Below are 12,014 nucleotides of genomic sequence, written 5' to 3'. Positions count from 1 at the left end.
GTATTTGGGTGCCTAACTGCCATTTGTACCTTTGAAAATTCTCTTTGCTTTTAAGACTTCTCACTTTATTCTCACCACATCTAGCTGTGTTATTAGCTCATTGTGGCATTCACCCCTAGATTCACTGCAATAATGCTTCTTGTTTTCACTAGTCATTATAGTAGTACAGGAAACAGAATCTCTAGCTCCTGGGAAATTCTGTGATTTTGAAACTAAAGAACAAGCATGAAGATATTTCATAATTTCCTAAAAAAGAAAAATGTAGATGAAAAACATTTTTGTTAAATCAAAAATTTTATGTCACTAAAATGTAACTATCTCATGTAGATTTTGACCATTTAATTTTAGTATATTCTTTATTATAAAAGAAGAAAGTTTTTAAATGAAAAATTGAAACATTCAGCTTTTTTTTAAATTAATTTTTTGAACATTTAATTTAGATGCAATGGCATTTCCTGAAGGAGACATATTCTGTGAGGATTTTTTTAAACTTTACTACTATTATTATTACTATTATATATTTCTACTACCATATCATCTGGAAGCCCCAGAACAAAAGTAAGGCCACCATGTAGAAATGCAGATCAAGAAAGTATCCCTGCACCAAAAATGTTAAAATAAGGCATTCGGGGAAGATGGCTGGCAGATGCTCATGAAATCTCCATGCCTGATTTTTAAATTCAGTGGAAGGAAAATCAAGAAAGAAAGGATATAACAATGGAGAAAGGAATAACACAGGAGAGAAGAATGAACATCAGAAGAAACAACTGAAATGTCTGTACACCAAAACAAGTAGCCTAGGTAACAGAATGGAAGAAGTATCACTACAGGAACTAGATCTAATTAAGGATGATTTTTTAGGCATGGCATGTAATTTTTGCTTTAGCAAATACATGTGGATATATTTAAGTCAGTTTGGATAAGTCTTTAAATAAGCATTTTAAATATTTAACTTTAAAATATGTAACTTTAAAAATGACTTGGTATCTATACTGTCTAGAATGTTATTTTCTTTTTCAATATATTTTTCTTTCTATAGGTCAATTTCTTATTAAATGCATTGAAACAAATTAATAGCGCAAACACCCCCATTTAGAGGTGCTCTCAGGTCACTTAAATCTGTCTTTGGTGTCATTTTCCCAGCAAGCAAACCACTATGTGCCACCTAAGTCCTGGAGCGGGGCTGGATAGGAAAGAGGCAACAAAAACAATGTGGCTGCAGAGGCTTCTAATGCAAATTAGCCAGTTTTGAAGGCTACACCAGAAATGGACCAAGTGCAAGTTCGATATGATGGCCTGTAACAGGATTCACTCATCTGAGGAGCATTTCCTCCTGGCCAGGCATATTTTAGGAAGTTTCTTGATATATGACACTCCCTGCTGATGACAAATATCAGAGGGGGTAGCCATGTTAGTCTGGATCTGCAAAAGTGGCAAGGAGTCCTGTAGCACCTAATAGACTAACAGATGTATTGGAACATAAGCTTTCGTGGGCAAAGACCCACTTCACCAGATGCATGAAGTGGGTCTTTGACCATGAAAGCTTATGCTCCAATACATCTGTTAGTCTATAAGCTGCTACAGGACTCCTTGTCTCTGCTGATGGTCACTCCATTTCCAGCATGGTCTCTCATCTTGAGATTCACAGTGCTCTGTCTTCACAACTTATCCCTCTGGGTAGGAAACTGCATGAACTCCCTTTCCAGAGTATCAGAGTCTCCTTCAATAGACCTGTACCATTTTCCAATGGCTTTTTTAGGTATCACAGGCCTTCCCTCTTTCTTTCCTTTTCTTCATAATTTCTCTGGGATTGATCTTTCTTCCAGATCTGGAATTCCAGGGCTCATTATACCTCCTGTGTTCTCCTCCCACTTCTTCGTTTCCATCTAGTGAATACATTCTCTTCCTCCCACCTCCCACTGCAGCTCTCTGCTGCTACCAACTTCTGTAGAAGATTTCAGTAACTCTGAGGACTTGCCTGACCTACCATAGCTGGCAGACCCAACCAACACTGAGAAGCTGCTGGGTTAACCAGGGTGGTGCACCCTCAGGAGACACCAGAGACTCACTGCACTAAGGGAAAGTAGGAAGGAAGGAAACGAGACAACTGTCTGTTACAGTACTGCCTGACACAAGATCAGTGTGTTTCATGCAGATCCCCAGTAGCCTAAGGACAGGCCACTACACCACTATTAAGGCCTTGTCTTTTTGGCAGTGGACCACAAGAACACATGAAAAATATTGTCTTCAAATGCATCTTCACATTTGGTCCCACAGGGCATCTACTTCTGGGAACCCAGAATTTCAACTTTACTTACTATGATAATTTGCAGCAGAAATGTTATTATAAAGAATTATTCACCTGCAATCAGAGAACAGAAACAATACCACTTAGTAAGCCACCATAAGTAAGTTACGCATTCCAAATATTAAATAGAAAGTTTCCTTCAGTCTCCTCAACATGGGGAGTTGTTTGAGAAAAGAGAATAGAGGAGGAAGCAATACCAATTAATGTATCTTACTTTGTGATGATGAGATAGTAATGCCTCCTTCTTCTTCCTCTGAAAATGATTTCAGACAGTTACAAAACATAATAAAATCAATGGGCTGACACTTGCAAATTCCATTAGGGTCAGAACAGGAAATGCAACATAAATTGGTAGACATACTCCATACAACTTCTGCAGGTATAATAGCTTGGAATGTCATGGAGTCGTGTGGGCCTGTGTCTCTCTACTTAATGTGACTCCATCCCTGGGGTGGCAGCTTCCCAACCTTTGGCCAGGAGGCCCTTGTGAGAGTACTGTTCACTGAGCTACAATGCTAGACTGTGTTGCTGGAGCTCTCTAGATTATATCTGGTGATTATCACTTCCTGAAGTCTAGGCTTGTACACTCTTACCTGCTCTAACATGCTTGAGGGCTTAAGTTCCAGACTACTCGTGTCTCGTTCTGCCAAAGGCCTGGGCCCCTGACCTGTTTGTTGATATACCTGCCCATGGGTTTGAGCCCTAGACATAGCTAATTTCCCCCTTGTACAGAATACCATTCCAGGTGCTTGACCTCAAAGAAGTGTGACTGCCCTCAGAGACTGATGGGGTGGGATGGGCATGCACACCTATAAGCTTACAATTAGCAATAGGAGTACAGCTGTAATATAATCTGGCATGGGTCTGTCACAGGTTCTCTTTATAGACATGAATGCAAATCACAACCCAGTTTTGTAAATATGATTAAAATTAGAATGCACCTGGACAGATGATAAGGAAACTGAGTGCAAGAGAGAATTAATTTGACAAACATATTCTTGATGAAATTGTCCTTATGTGCATTCTACCCTGGTGCACATGCAATTGTACATCTTTGATCACAGATTTTTGGTAGCATAAAAACATAAGAACACCCAAATGGGTCAGAAGAAAGATCCATCTAGCCTAATATTCTGTCTTCCAATAGTGGCCAATGCCAGGTGCCTCAGAGGGAATGAACAGAACAGATAATCATCAAGCGATCAATCCCTTATTGTCCATTCTCAGCTTCTGGCAAATAGAGGCTAGGGACACCATCCCTACTCATCCTGGCTAATAGCTATTGATGGACTTTTCTAGCACTTTTGAACCCTGTTATAGTCTTGGCCTTCACAACATCCTCTGGCAAACAGCACACAATAGCTATGTCTACACTCGCGGCTTCTTGCGCAAGTACAGCCATTCTTGCACAAGAATCTGCAGAGCATCCACACTGCCTGCCCGCGCTTGCACAAGTAAATTTACAGTAAAGCATAGAAAAACAGAGTTTCTTGGACAAGAATTACTCCTGTCTCCACGAGGAATAAGCCCTCTTGCACAAGAGCTCTTCCACAAGAAGGCAGTGTAGACAGGCAACACTATGGCTAAAATGGCCATCAGAGATTTCTTGCGCAAGAGAGAGTCCACACTGCCATGGATGCACTTGAGCAAAAGCACATCTCTTCCACAAAAGCACATGGCAGTGTGGATGCACTCTTGCGCAAGACCTTTTGCACAAGAACTCTTGTGCAAAACAGTTCTTGAGCAAGAAGCCTGTAGACTTAGCCTTCCAGTGCAGAATCGGTAGTGTTAATTGAGGAAGATCTCAGATACAGTACACCACAGGATCCTTCCCTTCAGTCTCTTCAACAGGAGGAGTTGTTTGAGAAAGAAGAATAGATGAGGAAGCAATACCGATTAATGTATCTTACTTTTGCTGATGAGATGGTAATGCTTCCTCTGCAAATGATTTCAAGCTCTTACAAAACATAATAAAATCAATGGGCTGACACCTGCAAATTCCATTAAGGTAAGAACAGGAAATGCAGCCTAAACTGTCAGGTATACTCCATACAGCTTCTTCAGGTATGATAACTTCACCAGTAAATACAGTCTTGCTTGAATAAACTAAAACAATCAGGCAAAGCCCAACATCAATGCCACCAATATGTATAAAAGGACAGGGTTAGAAATATTATGTGCCTCTGAAAGCATGAGAGTATTAATTTACCCTCCTGACACAGAGTGCAGTGGTAGTGGATGCTGTGAGCACAGTGAATAACATTTTTCCAAATCAAAAACTCATGAAAAGGATTAGAAACATGTGGCCTTATTTAGCAATAGTGTGGTGAATTATCTAGCATTCACTACCGAATACAATAACATCAAATATAAGAATTTCATATTCCCTATAGAACAATGGCCTGCAGTGATGCTGGAACAATTTTTAGGGTGGTGATGTTGAGGTGTGCCCTGCTTTGCCTAATCTCATCTGTGACCCTCACCACCACCCTCGGCTGGGATTGGCTACAGAGCCCCAGCTGTGGCCTCTTGTCAGCAACAGGCCTGCACCAGAGTCTCCAGGCCTGGCCACCAGGATGACATGGCTGATAGCAGATCCCACAGCGCCAACTGCTGGATCCCCAGAGGCAATGAGGCCAGCAGCCAGGAGTCCCTGGAGTTGGAAGCCAGGACCCTGAGTGGCAGTAGGACCCCTAGTATGGGATGGCAGCTGTCACCCCAGCACAGAGCACAACTACAGCACTAATTTCTACACCTATGATGACCTCAGCAGCAAAAAGAACAATTCCAGGCCATTTTTACAGAGGTCAGCTTATCGATAAGGCTTCAGTTGCAAGCCTTGTATACAGTGGATGAACTATCCCAAGAGCATAGAATGTGCCATATATCCTAGTTGCAAATCTCTAGAATCCTAGCAGTCCAGAATACTGCCAAAGATCTTCTATTTCATGTGGGGAAATAACCATTTTGTGATATGATGGATGAATCCCTCTATTCTTTTAAAAATTCAAGGGAATGTCAAGGGAAATTCAAGCTTTGCTCACACAGGATTTTCACTGCTGCAAACAGAAAACACAGTGGATTTCAGACAGGAATAGAAGAAGGGATGGGATCATCAAGCAAAATGCCTCTTGGAAGCCAGACTGTAGAAGAAAAGTGAGAACTGCCAAAAGCCAAGCACATTTGCTCCTTACAAAGGAAATTATAACCAACATTGTTTAGCCACACAAATAAAAACAAAAAAGGAAAGAAGTTAATTAGGTTAATTAGTTAATTAGTAAATTACGATTAATTAGGTGTTTGGAAGTAGATGTGTGAATTTATATACTAAAATAGATAAAAGGTTCTGACTACTGCCAATTTGTTGCCACTTGGACATTGTGTTGTATGTCCGAGGTAAATGTGCTTAGGCAATAAAGCCGTTCCTTGTACCCCATCCACTCCCAGATTGCCTGTTTCTTCTCTAACACCTGGCGTCATCCCAGGTGAGAGTCATGCCTGATCATCACGTCTTGATGGATCACTTGGGTAAGTCTAATGGGCTCTTTACTGCAACAACTGATAGGGAATTTTTTTTTAACAAGTTGGTGGGGAAATGGAAGAGGGTCCTTCTGTGTATCCCTCGAGGGTCATCAGGAGTTTGACCCTGGAGGCCTCCCTGATGTCCAAGGGTCCCCTTGGTTGTGCTAGTGCAGGCTCTCTGTGAGGCTCTGTCCTCTTTGTGGGAGGAAGTTGCTAATCTTGGAAGCAAAGTAGAAACTCTGCAGCAAATTGCTGAGGAGCAGCATGCTGTTAATTATTAGGGTGTGTTGGCAGCCGGGATGGCTGAAAACTTCCTGGACGATTTTTAATTGCCTGTTTCTTCTCTAACAAATTACAACATGGTTTTACAAAAGATAAATTGTACCAGGATTACCCGATCTTTTTCTTTGAGAAAGTAAGAAATTATTTCATTTTCTAGGCAAAGGGAACATAGTAGGTCTAATAAACCCAATTTTAGTAAATTTGATAGAAGTCCTAAAGGGAAATTATTAGTTGAATTGGAGAAGATGGAGATTAATTTGAGTATTGAAGAGTGGGTAAGGAACAAGTTAAATAGGGAACGATTGTGGTTTATGCTGAAAGATGTATTATCAATCAGGATAGAGTTCATTAGCAGAAATCCTCAAGAATAAATTTTGATGCTAATCTTATTTAAAATTTGTATTCATGACATGAAAACGAAAAGTAGAAATGTGCTAATGTAGATGACACGACATTGGGAGCTATTGCCAATAAGGGAGAGGACAAGAATATTATACAAGAAGATATAGATGACCTTGAAAAATGGAGTAATAGAAATAGGATGAAAGAGGCCATCCATTTGGGCTTTGGATCAGCAATAGAATTTTTTTCCCTTGGGATTTACCATTTGGAAGTTCCATAGGTGGAAAAAAAGTGGATGATTGGTGAATCATAGAATGAATATGAGTTGCCAATGTGATGAACCCATGAGAAAGGCTAATGTAACCATAGGATGAATTAAGTGACATATTTCGACTTCAGATCAGCAAGTTCTGTTATCATTGAACAGGGCACTGGTGAGGTTTCCCCCACTAAAATACAGAGGCTATGTGTAGACTATGGGGCTAGACATAGAAAAAGGTATGCAAATTGTCCCCCGCAAATTGCATACCTTTTTCCGATAGTATTGTCAGAACAGGCTTATCTGAAAATTGGCCCATCTACACTGGACCAAATTTTGGAAAAAAACCTCTTTTGGAAGAGCCCTTTTTCTTCATGGAGGGAGGAAGACAGGGCTTCCAAAACAGTATGTTTTCTCTTCTTCAAAAGAAAGCGGAAGAGTAGACGCATTCCCTGGATGTAGCAGAGTTTTTCCGGGATACCTCCAGTATCTCGGAAAAACCCCATAATTTAGACATAGCCTGTGTAATGTTCTGGACTCCGATTTTAAAAAAGATAAATTCAGACTGGAACCCAGTGCAGAGAAGTATAACTAGAATAATCAGAGGAAAGGAGAACTTATGAAAATAGACATAAAGATTTTGACTTTTTAAATCTAACAAAATGAAGGCTGGGGGGAGATATTATTGCTTTCTATAAATACATCCGTGAGATAAATCAGGGAGGGAAAAAGAATTAAGTTAAGGGGTTGATAAGTTAATGGAGAATATCATTTGGTTATGTTTCCTATAATGACATATGACCCATCTACTTGTGCTATTATAAAATATCTCCAACAGCTAGTGCCTGGCACTATATGGAGAGGGTCTTCAGTTACTACCAAACATTCTTTCTCTCAGGGTATGTCTACACTACAGTGCTATTTCAAATTAACTTATTTCAGGTAGGAGGGAAACCGAGTGGGCCCAAGCCACACTATTGTGGGGTCACCTGGGCCCAGGGGTGGAGGGCATGAAGTGTGGGGACAGTGGCCGGCCTGCCTGTCTGCCTCACCCATCCTTTCTTCTCTTCCCAGCAGTGGGACTAAGCACAAGCCGGGGACCCTCCAGTCCGACAGCAGCGGCACCCCCAGCTGCCCAACCACGCAGGCACAGGCTCCGTCAACGCGACCAGCTCCTTCACCAGCACATGCAGGCGGTTGAGCAAATAGAGGGCTCCATTCACGAGCGCATGCAGGGGGACCTGCAATGGCCCCAGGAGGCCTGGGCCGCCTTCCAGGCCCAGTGCACGTGCATGGCTGACTCCGTGGCCACCCTCATAGCGCACATAGCACATGCGATCCATTATGGCATGGCCTTACCCCATGCCCCCGCCATCCCTCCCCTAGCACTGCCCATGCCCCCTCCTGCCCCTGCAATGCCCCCTGCTCCAGTGCCCCCTCCTGCCCCTGCAATGCCCCCTCCTCCTGCCACCCCTCCAATGCCCCCTGCTCCTGCCACCCCTCCAATACCCCCTGCTCCTGCTGCCCCTCCAATGCCCTCTGCTCCACCCACCTCCCTGTGCAGCCTGCCCCGATGCAATCCCACCCCAGTCTTCACACACCCGTATGCCTATTGGGCCATGGCCCCTGGGTGTCATGCAGCTGGAGCCACCTGCCCAAAGGCAGCATGGCATGTGCTTGCACATGCACAGATGGCTGCGTGATCCATGGGAGGCATGGCCCATGCATGCGGTCCCTGGTCTCTCTTCCCCACCTCACTCACAGTAGGGGACATTGCTGGCACTTACCTGGTATGACCTCCCAGCTCGCTGCCTCCCGGGTGGGCGCGGAACGCCCCGCCCCCCAGGATTTGGTTGAGGGCGGGGAAGTAGGGGCAGTTGTCAGCCCCTACTGCAGTGCTTCCCCCGGTGGCTCTGATGTACACCTGCTGCAGCTCCTTCACCTTCAGGCGCACCTGCTCCTGGGTGTGCCTAGGGCCTTTTCTGGCCATGGTGGCCGCTATGTGGCCATAGACGGCCGCGTTGCTCTGCCTAGTGTGGAGATCATGGAAGTTGAGCACTTCCCCTCAAACCTCAATATGATCCATGATCTCCACATTAGTCTATTAGGGTGTGCGCCATCTACAGCCCCTGGCTGGCCCCTGGGTGCTGGGGGACTGGGCTGGGGGCAGCTGGCTGCCACTGGCTGCTATTGTGTGGCCACTGGCTGAGGGGCTGTGACTGCTGGCAGGCCTGGCTCTTGCACGTGCTCAGTGGCCAGAGTCTGCCCCTTTAAGGGTCCCGGGGCTGCGGGAGAGGAGAGGAGTTTTCCTGGTTTGGCCCAGAGTGGCCACCAGCGGAAAATGGGAAGGGCTGGAGGCCCCCTAATTTGAAATAAGTGTCTACACAGCACTTATTTCGAATTAGCTATTTCGAATTTGGTGTTATTCCTCATGGAATGAGATTTACCAAATTCGAAATAAGGGCTCCACTATTTTGAATTAATTTTGAAATAGCGGTTTGGCTGTGTAGATGCTATTAAAGTTAATTCAAAATTACTGCTGTTATTTCGAATTAACTTTGTAGTATAGACATATCCTTACTTGGGATCAAAACAGGGAGTTACAATTTTAAAATTTATTCTAAATAAAAAGAGTAATGTATACTGAGGTATTCTGATCCATAAGGAGACTAAAATAAAAGTTTCAAAATATTCATTCTGAGGTGAGGGGTTAGAGTTTGCTAGTGCCTGGGGGGGATTTGCCCATAAGTTGTGTTATTTTGTTGTTGCTAAATGGGGAAAAAATGAATTTAAGGATTTCACTGTTTTGTTCTTCTCAAGTATGAAACATTCAAGGGCTGATTTAAGATAGGAACTAAAATAAGGGGGTGACTGATACAGTGCAGTTCCCCTTCATTTGTATAACTTGATGCCCCTTCTTGACTAGTTCAGTGAATCTCCTCAGTCTATTTTGATCACTAGTGCAAGACACTAGTTACATTCTTCCTGGATCCTACACACTACTTTTCCACCTTCTGAAGTGGGACAAGACTCAGAATCTATATTTGTTTTTCTTTCAGACTAAGATTTTCCTTCAAAGTAGAGAAAGCCTTTAGAATTTATTTTTCAATAGAACAGGTCAGGAATTATGGCTGGAGTCTTCTCTATGGAGCAAGAACGCACTAATGTAGCAAAAGGGAACTATGTGAAAACAGAAGGAATAATAATCCTCACTGCTGCTTCAGCAAATTGGCAGAGATTATAACTCCGAGGTGTAAGTTAGGTTGCAGTCTTCCTCTTTACCATTGTTCTTTACATCCTCTTTGTTGATCTTTTTTTTATCATAAGGTGTCTAAACCTGCATTCAGCAAAAATGTCAAGTGGGGTGTCATCAGTCCGTCTGAAAATTTTGAGGGATCTGCCATTATTTTATTACAAGAATGGTGATACTGGGCTAGAAAGCAAAACAAACAAACAAAAAAAAGCCCCAAAACAGTTCAGGAATTCCTTATATGTTACATAAAATTGGGAACTCTCTCTACATTTGCCTGAATAGCTTGTGAAATTTATCTAAACATCTCTCCCAATTTCCATTCATCTTTGCTATAATCATTATATCTAGATAACATTAAGGGTACATCTACACAGAAACATTATTTCAAAATAATTAATGTTCTTTTGAAATAACTTAGTCCACATCTACACAGCAGGCAGATATTTTGAAATAATGCTGAAATACTGTCAAGCATGAGGACTTCTTCCTCAGATTCCTGTAACCCTTATTGTACAAGGAGTAAGGGAAGTCGGAAGAAGAGTGCTCTATTTTGAAATAAGTGCTGTGTAGATGTTCCCAATATCAAAATAAGCTATGCAATTGATGTGGCTCAATTTGCGTAGCTTATTTTGAGATAAATCCTGCTGTGTAGATGCACCCTAAGTCTTTTGCTGAGAGTTAATTTAAGACTTTTGTCTCATTTCTTCTTCTTCTTCTTCTTCAATGTGTCTTAGGTAAGGTAGCTGACAAATCAGAAGCTCGAAAGATTGTCTAAAGGTGGCTTTTGTGGCAAGGGACTGGGGCCACGAAGGAGGAAAGCCTGAACTTAAATGTACTTAACCAATTACAAACTTTATTAACTACAATTTGATTATATTAAATTACTGTCTCTGATTTGTTTAAGACAACATAGCATGCAAATAAAACATACATTAAAGAAAGTCAATACAACAATTATAAAAACTCCTCCTACAGACAGTCCCTCTATGGTTATCTTGGAATCGCCAGTAAAGTTAGTTATTAGTTTGCCTATTCACTTAACAGCCCTTCAATTCTACTTCTAGTTCTTATTTAGACCTAGGTGTGATCTAAATAACCATACAATATGGTTAATACAATACAACTAACTATTGCTAAGCTGATAAATAATATATTAATCAATACTTACAAACCCAGTGACAATTACGATACACAGACAAAAAACAACGGGTATCATGCTCCAGATTCGTATATCCTTTGTGATTCCGTGAGTGAGAGGCGGCGTTGGGTGATCAACCCCCTAGCCAGGCTAGACAATATGTGCCTTCTATCTTGATACAGAACCTCCCCGAGCTTAGGGCTCAGGGTGCTTTAATTTTGACATCCGGTACCATATTAGGGTTCCTTCCTTGTGACATGACGTCTGCCTCAAGGCATTGTGGTCAGTGCCGGATGCAGACATGACTGGCACATGTGAAAGCTAGCTATGTTTTTGCTTCCCTGCTCCAGGTGCTTGTTAACTGATGTATATGACAGCTCATTTCTCTTATTTCTATCTTGTCCTGGGTTTTTTTAGTGCTCTTTAACTTAGTGTATGGGACAGCTTGTGTCTCGGCTCTTATCTTTTTGGCCCAGGTGCTTGCCAAGTTAAGTTCCATTTACTGAGGCTTGAAGGCCCCTGGCCCGGGTGCTTGCCAAGATAAGTTCCGTTTACTGAGAACTGTGCTGAGCACCCAAGAGACTTCAAGCTCTGTCTCTGGATCCACCTGAGCGGCCTGTTTTTCTTGTGAGGAGCTTTAGTGTGGCAGTATGGGCAATACGCGCAAGGCCATGGTCAAAAGGACCTGCTACACGACAGTAGCAACAATTATAAATGTATATGTATATTTAATAGTCAGCACTTTGCCACAATTCAAAATATATCACTATGGTTCTCCTTAACTATTTATTTGAATATGACATGTGCTTTCCAAAATAAGGATTAAGTTTGAAGTTTGTTTAAAAAATGATTTGTTTAGTCACCAGCAGGACATTTTGGGAAGGGACATGCAAATATCTTTTTTCCATGA

Source organism: Pelodiscus sinensis, chromosome 3, assembly GCF_052426305.1.
Source record: "Pelodiscus sinensis isolate ZL-2025 chromosome 3, ASM5242630v1, whole genome shotgun sequence".
Lineage (NCBI taxonomy): Eukaryota > Metazoa > Chordata > Testudines > Trionychidae > Pelodiscus > Pelodiscus sinensis.
This window is presented reverse-complemented; position numbering follows the sequence as displayed.